Below are 13,055 nucleotides of genomic sequence, written 5' to 3'. Positions count from 1 at the left end.
TGAACACCAGTCTCCTTTTGTACACCTCCAGCCTTAATGATAACACTGCTAAACATAAGCATGAAAATGACCACAGCTGGTAGCAGAATCACTTTCTTGGGCGTTAGTTAAAGCTGGACATAATTATCTCATACCTTGAAATGTCTTGCCTTTCCAAAACATTAATCTTTCTTGGACTTGTCATCTCATTTAACAGTTTAACAGTCACCCCAAGACAATGTTATCAAATTCTGATCTAGAAATAAGTCACACTAAGAGACAGAACTGGATCTGAAAGGGGAAGGAGAATCATGCTTGGGAGGGGGTGAGAAAGCATGGTTCTTGCAGCACTGTGTGTGCTGTGTAGAGCTGTACCTAGAGAGGTAATTGAGACACTGTGAAGAGAAAGAGAAATGTGGGCAAAGTGAGAAAGGAACAGAGGAGAGAAAGGTACAAATGAATTATTCCATGAACTTCAACTGAATTACATCAGGATTGGATTAGACCTATCTTGTGGTGAACTCATCAAGTAATGGAAATGCTTTGTTAAAATCAGAGCTCTCCAAATGTTACTACAGACATCAGTTTTCCATGTCACAGTTCTGGAAGTTTGTAACTTCTCTTTACTTCCAGAAACAAAATAAAGAGTCTCCATCACTTAAAGCCTATTTCTATTACCTTTACCCCTTATAAAGTCATTTACATTGTTTTTTCTCTCTGGGTTCTTGTTTGTGTGAAGCATTCTTTACTCTGTGGTGTTTGTAGGAATAACAGAAAGATGAGATGCAGATTTCTTTATGTGGATTAATTATGAGGCCTTTCAACTTATTTTATAGCACTTTTAAGAAAACTTTCACTTCAACAGAACCCCTTATTTTTAGACTAGAATATACCATAGAGACCTTTTCTGTAACTGGAACTGAATTGGGGTACTGAACACTGCCAACTTTCCAAAATCTAAAGAAAAGTCAGGTACATTACTTGTTGGCTTGTCCTGCTCACATAATTCTCAGTACACTTTTAAAGATATTTCCTAGGAATATGTTCTACTATGCTATAAATCTTACAGGTTATAAAAAGCCATGTATTGATCATGGAAGTAAGATCGTGCAAACTGTGGAGAACAAATTTGTGTAGGCAGGCCAGACAGAGTGCATGCAATTTTCCAGATTTTGCACTTTCATTATTCTACACAGAACTGAAGGATGTGCAACAATATCCACAATGTTCACTAGTTTCTAGAGATGCCATTGTGGTGTGAAGTTATTCAGCAGAATATATGACCATTTCTTATCTTTTCCCAGATTCTGCTTCCTGACTGTTGCTCTGTTTCACTGGGAATTTATTTCATGTTTGCAGAAAGGCTGCATTTTTTTTTTGAAAAAATCTGTTTGTTGAGCATTATTAATACCATGGTTATATATTTCCCCCAGGGGGCATTCAATATATCAGGAAGACATGCTGGAGACTGTAGTCTGGTTTTTGACCTGTGTAACATTGTTTAAGCAAAGAGATGGCAGCAACGGATAACTTGATTACTTGTAAACTTTAGGAAACCTGCTGAAGTCACTTTTAAATATTCTTGCTGAAAAAAACCCCAAAATTGATGAAAGGGGCATCAATTTTTAATGGAAACTGATACAGCACATTGGCAAGTGGAACTGAACTCAAAGGATTGGACAAATAAATTTTTGCCACAAGACTTGGTCTCTGGCCATTTAAAGCAATGTTCTTACATGATTAAGAATCCAAAAGGCCTCTGATGGGTTGCTGTGCTGAAACTGAATAACTAAAGATTAATTTTTTTTAATCCTAAACCAGGAAATTTAATTTATTAAGCATAGGATCAGAATATTTTCCAACAAAGGTGACAAAACCAGACCAGTTTCCATGTTGTTGCAGACACCTGAAGGCTCTGATGCTGGTACAGGGAAGTTTCTATCAAAAAATAATGCTTACACAGGGAATTAGATATCTTGTACAAAATTATTCATCATTGTTTGGTGTCTAAAGGAGTGCAAGCATTCTTGCAACAATATCTTCAGCTTGATGAGGTGAGTATCACAAATCGCTTTTCTGTTCATTTGTCATAACCCAGCCAGCATGGTCCTGCATTACCAGTCCAGGTCACACATAATTACTTCCTGTAGATTATCTAAACTACATAAAACCATCTAAATATCCTAACTATCCAGGAAACAGTCATGCTTCTATTGACTGTTTATAATTAACTATCTATGGCCTGTTTGACCAGCTATGTAGCAGGAATTGCCTGGGAATCTTTGTGAGACTACAACCAAGATGTTTATCCATACTTTAAAGCATAAAACTTGGAGTAATGCAGCTGAACCTACTGGGTAATTTGCCCAACATTTCTACCTGGAGGGCTCCTGTATCTGCCAGTCAAACATTTCTGAAGGTGGTGCAGAGTTCAATCAGTCACCTATTTGTAGGTTGATCTATTGTCCAAGACCAGGCCCTTATCTCATCTAGGCAGATAACCAGCTGGGGAGTTTCTGGACCACCCAAGGAGTTACTGGCTTGGATGCACTGGATATTCACACAGATACAATCCTGATGCTCAGCCAGACCGGGGCTGCAACTAAAGAAAAACCTTGAATTTCATGCTTATAATCACTGGCAAGTTGAGTTCCATACCTTTTGACATTTGTGTGAAGTGGGAAAAGAATGCTGTGAAGGCTGAACTAAATGTAGTTTTATGGCTGTGCTTGTGAGGAAACTATGGAGTAAAAGAAATAACAGCAAGTATCAGAATATTTATAATGGGGGATGGGGTCCTTGCAACCCTAAAATAAATCAAAAAGTGCTGACAGGTTTAAAGGCATGGGCTTGACTATGGAGTAATTCAGAGGGAGCCAACAGGAGCCTGGGGACTTAGAGGAGCTGGTGACTCTGGTGGGTTATGTTTAAGACCTAGTAATTACCAGGTTTAAGTGAAGTGAGAAACAGAGAACAGACTACCTTGCATCAGCAGCAAAACTTGTGATCTCAAGCTGTCTGACTCAAAGCCAGGGGAAAACTCCCATGGACTCAGTGACTTTTTAGGCGTTTTTGTTTTGTTATATAAACAATGAGAGCCTGGTGCTGAGTCCTCACACACTGCACTACTGAAAATACTTTGTCAAGTCCAGCAGTCTGCTTCCATTCCAGTTAAAGGAAACTACCCTAATGTTCTTCCTCTCTTTGTTTCTTCCCATAAAACTTCTTCTGCCTTTAGTTGAAATGATAAGGGGAAGCATCTAAATTTGTTAGTGTGGTCTAGAAGAAACAGCAAGTGAGAAAAGATGGATTGGTATCCTGGCCACCCATACAAATGGGAAATGGCTCTCAGTAGTTCACAACTGGGCCCAAAGATATTGAAACAAAACATAGCCATTTTAGAAACTTCTCATGAGTACATGACAACACCTTTAAAATGATACAGAACTTCAAGAGACTAAATATGCTGGCCATCATAGGTAGGCTTCTGTCTGGCTTCCCTGTGCTCCAAACTCAGCAGCTTGACAAATGTAAGTAATATTCATATGGGGTAGGGAGTTGTCTGAGTCACAGGCATGTGGATGAACCATGTGCTTTTTGTTTCCAGCTAACTTGATTTCTGCTATCCAGTTGGCCCATTTTCATTAACAAATGTTGAATCCTGAATTCTCTGCCACAGAGGACCGAATATCTACATATGTTCCAGCTTCTCATGGACAGTGAGAGAAAAAACAAATGCAGTGAAAAATCATATCCAGCAGACATTATTCAATAGTCCTTCTGGCTTCCAGATTCATACGTTATGCTTTCCCTACATCAGAAGCTGAACCGCTTTCAGCATTCTTCGGCAGAATGTTTGTACAACCAAGGGTAACATTTTTGGCCCATTATATTACTTTAACAATGGCAATATGCAGAAATAAACAATGCTGTACTTTGCATTTGTCTAGATCAGGAGTTCAAACTGGAGTCATAGTCTATTGACACGGAAGCAGCCATTACAGACTTAGAGAGACTCCCTTCCCATGTGAGGTTTAGAAGTTCTATTTCTGGCACTTAGCTGTGATGTAATATACCTTGGAGTTCTCATCTAGCACAAGAGGTGCTTGCTTGAAGGTTTGTGTCAAATATTGTGTACAATTGGACCCCAAGCATTTATGTCATCATAGCACTGAATGTCCCTGGTCCTTGTGCTGACTCTGTTTAAGGGGAATCAATTTCAGAAAGAATGAAAACATAAACAAAAAGTAGATGACAACTGGAGGAGTATCCTGCCTGTTATAAAAAAGCACTTCCATTAATTTGTTTTTAACTTGCGAAAAAGCAGCATTTTCAAACCGAGAACCAAAACAACTTCTCTTTCTTAATTTCATCTTAATACTCACTCCATAGATTTGTTATTTCTGCAGGTAACTTATATGTGATTGAAACACTAAAAGAACTCTCTCAGGAATTCTTACCAGACATATGAACTCAGTGATTATGTTTAATACTTTCCTTTAGAAAATCCCACTTCTTTCTTAACAGGCCTGTTAAGGCCTGTTCCACCTTTTGAGTATATTCAGTGCTCCAGAAGGCCTTAATTTGCATGGGTGAAGTGGAGTTGGAGAAATTTTATTAACTCATTTTGAAAAAACTCTCAGGAATACTTACAAACTTTGAAGGGGTCTTCTGTTAATTTTTGGCTTTCTCTTTTCGCTCATTTAGTTTCCTTCTTAGTTTCCAATAATTGAAACGTATTTTGGATAATTTAAATATTCATATTTACTTATTTTTAAACAATGAAGTCAGGAAGCTCAAATAAATGTATACAATACTTTATACATGAAAAACTTTAAAGCAAGACTGACAACCTTAATGATTTTCCATATAAGATCCCATGCAACAAAATGAAGATTGTTCTGAAGACAGGTTGTTTATATACACATAGACAAAGAGAGCAAATAAACTATTTCTTATCCTTTATATGAATATTCAGGGAATAAAACATCTGATACTTGGGTCCAATCCATGCTCATTGACTTTTTGTGGTGTTCAGTAGCTATATTGTATTTATGTGTTCTTTGTGCTGTCTCAATCTTAGAGATTTAATGCTTATATGAAACTGGATCCTAACCAAAACTTCCTACAGTAAGATCCCTTGCCCTATCGACTGCCTCTTTTGCTAGTGGAAATAGAGGTTACATGTATATTATTTTAGCTGTCTGTATTTTATCCAGGTCTGTTTCATGTGCTGTTCTTACACCATGAATACTTCTCCTGTTATTGAGAATAAACTGTATTTTACTGAGCTAAGGCACTAAATAAGGGCACCCTAACATTAAGGTTCACTTTCTAAAATAATACTTGTGACCCTTATTCTGCTTCACATCCCAACAAAGAGGTTAGCAGAGTACAAAGTGAAGAGGTGAGGTTTACTTTGAGCTGTTGAGGTGACTGAGGGTTACAACAGCTCATTGTAGTAGTAGGTGTCAGGATCTATTTGAAGAGGGATTATTGCTGAAAGCCTTGTGAGGTGCCTCATTTCTTTGTGCTGCATTCATCATCTTCCCCAGCCTGCAACTAGATCTAGATGAGTAATGGAAGTGGGAAAAGGAGGGATGAACAAATAAAATCAGTAAATATTTCCTAAGACAAAGAACAGAGGTTTTCTTCTTTAGCCTTGGGGCTAAAGCAATATAATCTACAAAAAAACCCCAGAAAAATCTGTGAAGTGGCTCTCTAGCTATAGCTGCCAGAAGCAGTGAGCTGCTGTGGATGCAAAGCAGCTTCTTGAATGCTGCCAGCACCCATCTGAGGGTAAGCAGAAATGCTACTTGGAAGTTAAAAGGTATGTTGTTCTCTTTAGCTTGAAATTCCCCTTATTTTTTTTCCAGTGTTTTTACCATGTGTTTCAGGGTGATGAGAAGTAAACTTTTTCAGTCTGTGATGCGTCCTAAATCCTACTGGCTCAGGGTTGTGTATGTGAATAGTAGCAAGACATGAATCACAGCAGCTGTCCTGCACCAGTCATTGACACAAGGAGATAGGAGGGTGCTAAGATAGACAAGAACAGGGAACCATTGCTTATGCATCCAGCATGAGATCTTCTAGATCAACAAAGATTGAAATTCAAATGCTGGATGGGTAACTCAATAATTACATATTTTATACGTATAAAGTGTTTTTAAAGATGTAGTGAAAATTCTGGAGATTCTGTGACAATATGACATATTTAACTGCTCGGTAAAAATCAGAATCAGGGAGAAAAGAAGTGTTAAGTTGTGTGGAAAAACAGGGGCAAAAGCTGAAAACCTGGTATGTGCTCTGTGGACTCTGACCTGCTGAGGTAAAGTGCCGGGATAAAGGAGAATGCCTCCTCTCTGAGGTGCTGCATGGACTCCTGTCATCACAGGTTCAGGTTGTTCTTGTTGCTCTTTTCTCCATGACTCACAATAGTGTGTGACTCAGTGCCCTGAGGACAACGTGGGAAGCCAGGATAGTTCAATTAACAGTTAAGAGTGAAGTCTGCTAATTTCACCAAGATCCCAGGATACACTGGAGATGACTTTTAGAGGTATCCAAATAAAACCTAAGGATGTGAATTTAGGAAATGGGTTGTGTTTTGTATCTGAATTTGTAGATCATAATTCTCTGAAATGAGAGAAGCTTGGTGCCTTGGGTTTTAACAAAGCAATCTATAAAAAATACCAATTCTTGATTCTCATAGTTAAAAATCACTCTCTATCTAAAATACAGGACTGTGAAATTTATATACATGGATTCATTTTGTATCTCCACTTAAAAGATTTTTCAAATGAATCTTAATTTTTTGAATTTCTTTGCATCAGCCTGCCTGCCTGCCTGCTATTTCAGTCTTTTTTTCACACTCTGGAACAGAATGGAGTACACTGCCTTCTGTATTCATGTATGTTGGCTGAGAAGTGTCAATGTCATTTTTCTTACTCCATTGAGACAGGATGAGTTGAACCAGAACTTCCTCAGAATTTGCTTATATCATCGTTCATGTAGGATGGCTGATAATAGAAGTTCCTTTCCAGAAGGGCCAAGCAGAAAAACAAACCTCATTGCAATTATGCAATGCTCACATGGGAGAACCAAAGTCCCTCTGTTTGTGTTGCTTTTCAAAGCAAGGAATGATCCGTCCACAAAGGGGAGATAGAAATCTCTAAAATTTGCATTATTAATGCAAATATAATTTAAATTAAAAAAAAATAACTTTAAACCTAAGGTTTCTCAGTATAAATGAGATATTTTTCAGAGAAATGCACATGGTTTTAGAGAAAACTATATTTCTGTCAAAATAAAAAAAAGTCCTCCTTAATAAAAAATTCCCACACCTAATGATTGTTTCTTTTTATTTCACCATCCTCCTAACTGAGAATAAAGCATTAAAAAAGCACAACATGAAACCCTTTTTCATAGGTAGCAGTAGGCATGGAAAAGGTAGACAGTTGGCTGCTGACAGCAAATCATTATGAAAACAAAAAATCCAGTTATTCTGTTCACCCTATAGGGCTTGGGAAGCTTTGGTGCATACTGCAGCTGCTGAAGGACTGGAAGGTGTCCATGGAAATAGACAAATAATTTCATTATCAACTGTGTCTCTTCTGCTTCTCACAGGATGCCTTTGAGTTAGAGCCACAAGAACTAGCCTATCCTTTTGGGGTGAAATTCCCCTTTTTTCTCAGTTCTGAGGTCCACAGGGATTCTGAGGTGCTTAAATTTCCTTTGTGTCTTCACTCAGATCCCTCCCAGACACAACATAATGCTCAGGAGGATGGTGTCGAGTATGTCTGAGTATTTTCTCCCCATACAGCATGGTTGAAAGCTGAGGAACCATTTTGTGCTGAATTCGTGCTCCAGGGAAAATTCTGCATGATAGTGAAGCCTGCGCAGCTACAACATGAAATACTCCTTACGACTGGAAGCAGATAGTAACCACGTAGTTTATAAAGTTCCCATTGTTGTAGAGACAGAAACACACAGCTGCAGTCCTTTCCTGTGAGACCTCTCCAAAAGGAAGGAAAAGGCTGTTCATTTCACCATGATGGGTACACAGAGTTAAATTCCCATTGGTTCCAATAGCTGCAGTATCTGATGTCTTTCCCACAGAGTCAGAAAATGCTCATCTAAGCAAAATTGCGACCCACCACTTGTTAAGAACATCTGTGAAATTAAGATAGCAAGTAAAAATTCTGGAAGGAGGCTAAGATGCAAGACCAACAAAATGGTTTGCAAGAGGATTGAAAGAAGATACTACAAGTAATTTTCCCCTTCTCTATAGTGGAGCTATTGTTTGAATAGAGTCAATTTAATCATTAAACCTGGCTTTCACCCTTACAAGCACTTCAGAATATTTCTAAAAGACTGTTCTCTGAAAACACTGAGGTATAAATATGACATCCAGAGAAGATGTGCAACAGTATTTTTAATGTGGACATATTTCTTTGTGGTGTGAAAAATGGGGAAACTGTATCACTGCTGGATGTTATTTACCTGCTTGTAGCTTTGTCTACACACAGGTGACACAGACAGCCTGATCCTGTCTGCTGTTGAAGTCTCAGTCACCCACTGAAGTCAACAGGAGTTAAAGGTAATGTCGAGGTCTGTCTGAGCAAAATAATAAAAATTACATATTAAAATGTATATGTTGCTATATTTTATATCTATTATATATAGCAAAACATTAAAGGTTAAATGTGTTTATTTCCCTGGAAAGCCAATGGTAATTAAGGTGCTGGATAGTTCCTAGAGGTTTGTCTGCTAAGATTTGTGTTGGGCTTTCTGCCCCTTCACCTCCACAGATCTTAGAAGAGCAGAAGTTCAGTATTTCCTGGAGTAAGAATGTTTTATTACTCCATATTAATATATGTCTTTAAAGATGGTGGGAAAGCTGAAAGTATTTTCAGCTGTATCAAATTTGAGTAATATCTCAGTGCTATGTAGACTATAGGGGAGTTGAACTTAAGTCTGCTGGAGAGGACAGGCTCCAGCTGAGTTAAATGGGCTTTGGGTCAGATCCAGAAAGACAGTAGGGAATTGCAATCAGACAGCTTAAACTTATCCTAAGTTTGTCTTGGAAATTCTGCTTGCAAAAGGCTGTCTCATCTGGACACAGAAAGACTCCTGAACTGCTGTCTAGTAATAGATGCTCTCATTTTTATAAATGTGAGCAGCTTTTACACTCAGTGTGATCTAGGACATGCACTAATGTTAATGTATGGAATTTGATTAATTATAGCAGCATCTTCACTGGTGTAACATTCACTTAAAAAACTCTAAATGGTACTTTGACTCACACAGTGAATTTGGGCTGGTGAGAGTTTTAATTAAATGATAATTTAACAGACTTCATTTCATGCATGTTTACCAAAAACTTGAACACAGAAGGAGCTCTGAGAATGAGGATTGCTAATCACCGTAGAATATTTTCAGTCTATCTCTAGTGATGCTATTGGATTCATCAAACAAGTTTTGAGAACACTGTATGGCTTTCCTCATGCTGTGGAAGTGTGAAAAATGTCTTGTGCTTTTAAAATGTATTATTCTAGGTGTATAGCTAATTTTAATCTAGTATATATAACCTATATACTAGGTGTATAGTTAATTTTAATCTTTAACTTAAACATTATAATACATTGCAAAACAAATGTAAAGACTATTCCCAGTATTTTTTGTAATTTTACTCAATGTTTTGCTAAAGGTGAATTCTTTCAGTTCTAATCAGACTGTCTTTTTAAAGACATTAACTACAGTGGAATCATAAATATGAAATAATCAGTTTACTTACTAAAAGAGTAAAGTTTTGGCATAATAATAAGTTTAAAAAAACAATCTTGTCTCAAATTTTGAGTGTATGTAAGTAAAAGGGAAGGAAGTAAGAAAAGGCAACATGCATTAAAGAAGTTTTATCATAGTTCAAGACACAAATTTTTTCCCTATTTAATTTCAACAAAAAAACAAAAGATGTTCTGTCTGGTTTCAATACTTATTGTGACTCATAAAATAACCTAATATTAGGTAACTTTTTCCTTAGGCTGTGTAATATGAAAATAAGAATGGGAAAAGAGTAGGATGGAATAAAGACAGTAACACCAAGTCCAGGTTTAACAGGGTAATGTTTAAGGACATTATAAAAATTGATCAACAATTTATTTTGCCCCAGAATATCTTACATTTATGTAAGTTTATTAACCATAAAGGTATTTTATATTATTTCACATCACATAGAAGATTTTAAAATAGTATTCCAGGAGTCTATATCTATACCACAAGATATTGCACACAGATGGAAGGGTGCTGCAAATATTTCTTGACAGGTGTGTAAGACATGTGGCTGGAGAGACAGGAGCTGTGTTGCTGATGAAGCAACTGACCTGCGATGATGAAGGGAAGTTCCCTGTGAAGGGAACTTTCAGCTCCTGCACCTTGCCAGTGTATTATCCATGGCAGCAGTGCAGGCTTTGGAGACAGGGCAAGTTTGACATGGTTGGCAGTAATTGTGAAGGCTGGGTGTCTCAATTTTGGTGTCCCTTGCAGGACAGAATTTAGTCCACAGATGTAGTACAGGAGATTTAGTGTTTAACTGGTGGGATGCTTTCAGATGTAGGTCATGGATTACTGCTAAGTCTCACCTGTGATGCTTTTCACAATGAATCTATTTAAATCTTTTTGCTTATAGATTTTTTTTTATGCTGTGTTTGACTTTTTAATTTTTTTTGTGTCCAGTAAAACTTTTTCTGCAGTTAAAGCGTTCATATAACCTCCCTTCCCTTAGACTCTTTGTTATCCAGTAAAGGGTGAGTTCATGCTTCAGTCTTTACCTCACTAAGGGTGTTTATATTCTCCTTAAGGTATACCAGACTGTCTGTGCATACATTTTATACTTTTAAGGTCTTTATAAAATCTGGTTAGACTGGACCAATGTATTCCAAAATTATTTGTAAGGTTCATAGATCTAGAAAGAGATTATGTAATCCTACTTTTTTTTTCCTAGGAAAACAGGTTGAAGAAGTTATTTTCTTAGCATTTCCAATGTGATGAAAGGGCAGGTAAGATTTTGAGAGACTTATAGCAAAGTTTGCATTTCTTTCTTCGTGTAGATTATAAGAATCACCCATAGATGCATGCAGGTTATCTTGTAGATGTTTATGACAGATGAAAAAAATTCAAAACTTTACCTAATGACCACACATTATGAGGATTTTTTGTTTTCTTCTTGTTTTTCTTTCCTCCAAAATGTGTGCATTTTGAACTCAACAAAAAAACCCCACTGTATCCAGAGGGAGAATTAGCTGCAAGTGAACAGTTTGGAACAGCAAGACCACTTTTACTTTGGATGCTTTTCCATTCACAGCATGAGAACACAAATATATGTGGGGACCATGAAACAAACTAACAGATTTTTAACTTCACCATTTGCTTTTATGTGCCTTGCTTTTGTTTAGATGGAGAAGACTGAAAAGCTGTTTTGTACTGTGGATTGTTTTCCCCATGGTAAGCTTTGGGAGACATTCTATGTACTTTTTTTGGGTGCTGCCACTCATGATGATGCCTGCTGTGAAGTGTCATCATTCCTAAATCCAGCAGTGGCAGCTTTTCTTTCATTTTGGAGTACAGAAACTAATTTCTCTTCTGAAAGAGCTTTTATTAGTTCTTCTGTCTCACACAAGAACAAAATGATTTCTCAGATCTTTTTCATTTTCACCACCTATGATATTTTCAGCCTTGGGTCCTTATTAGGGATATAATTTTTCTCTCCTGACTGTGCAAGGCACTGTGGGGCCATCTTTCTAAAAGCTGCCTGAGTCCTACTAGAGAGGTAAACCTGCTAGTCCCTCAAGGAAGTCAGTAAGACAGAAAGGGAAACTATGCAAGAATTTGAACTGCAGACCTATTCACTGGATCCAAATGAAGGCCAGCTGATGAAAAGGGCTCCTGCTCTTCTATAGTCCTAAGTATTTTGCCTTGTGACTTCCCCCTTCCCTCTGTCCAAAAAATACCATGTCAGATTGGCTGAGCTTGTGTCTTTACCACAGGGTGCATCAAAAGATTAATTGCAAGGTGTTTGCATGTGGGCCAGAGGTAAACCAAATTATGGAAAGTTTACAGTTATTTCAGGAATTGGAATGCCCAGTCTTAAGTATGTGCCATCACATTTCTGAATTGTGAAGAACTGTGCACCCATTTATCCACAGCTGAGATGAAAATCCTCGATCCAGGTGGCTGCAGTGTATGCACACCACAGTGAGCTTACAGTGACGATGGCCAGCGTATTTTGAAAAATTGCAGCAGCCCTTCTTCACATGATTAAGTAAGGTCTTCAATCCTTTTTCACCTCCCCAAGAGTCTTATGTAGGCTGACAGCACCATAGCTCCTTGTTTATTTAAAAAATATGCAGATCACAGTCAGTGTTAATTACAGGCTTTGCAAAACTTATGGAAAGCAGGAAGGAAAGGCCTTTAACTCTATTCTAGCATGTCTTTTTTGTCTACTATATTTTGTCAATATAGTTGTGTTCTGCAGAATTTTCATGTCCAAACAAGCATGCTGAAGTATGGACTCTCTGCCACTTTTCGTTTGGAGTATTTCAGTACCTCAAATCTCCTTTCAAGGAAGTTGTTCCTGGTATTGCAGCGAACATAAATATTTATCGTAGTTTCATACCAGCACTTCTGATTCAATTGTTTATATTGGCAGTCTCAGAGATGCCTTTGTAATCAAGGAGCTAGTGATCTTGAGCAGGCTTTTTCTGCTTGCTGGTTTGGGCATTGCACTCGGAGCTGGGGCAGCCACTGCATGTGTCCTGGGCACTGGGACAGGGGAAACAGTCTGATCTGTCAGGGGAAGATACCTGATTCTGCTTATGATGCAACAAGAGCACTGTGGCATGGGAAGGAAGAGGGACCTCTCAGTGAAGGGAATCTGTGCAGCATGCAGTTGGAAAAACTTCCCTGGGGTCTGTCTGATGCTGCACAAATGAGGAGTTCCCAGCATGTGGAGGGATGGAAGGCTTTTCACTATCTACAGTACTATTGTTACTCATCATATGAAAACTGCTATTTTATTAAGC

The 13,055-nt window shown here is 37.9% G+C and overlaps 1 long non-coding RNA gene across 1 annotated transcript; it reads right to left on the bottom strand.

Annotated features, from left to right (window-relative positions):
- Positions 1-1,348: 1,348 nt before the first annotated feature.
- On the bottom strand, positions 1,349-12,802 carry LOC111926413 (uncharacterized). The gene is made up of 3 exons (XR_015285481.1): positions 12,580-12,802; positions 8,479-8,592; positions 1,349-6,433 (listed from the first exon to the last, which is right to left on the bottom strand). It is a non-coding gene; the product is annotated as an uncharacterized LOC111926413 (long non-coding RNA).
- Between the last annotated feature and the right edge of the window lie 253 nt (positions 12,803-13,055).

Source organism: Cyanistes caeruleus, chromosome 3, assembly GCF_971803275.1.
Source record: "Cyanistes caeruleus chromosome 3, bCyaCae1.hap1.1, whole genome shotgun sequence".
Classification (NCBI taxonomy): domain Eukaryota; kingdom Metazoa; phylum Chordata; class Aves; order Passeriformes; family Paridae; genus Cyanistes; species Cyanistes caeruleus.
This window is presented reverse-complemented; position numbering and strand designations above follow the sequence as displayed.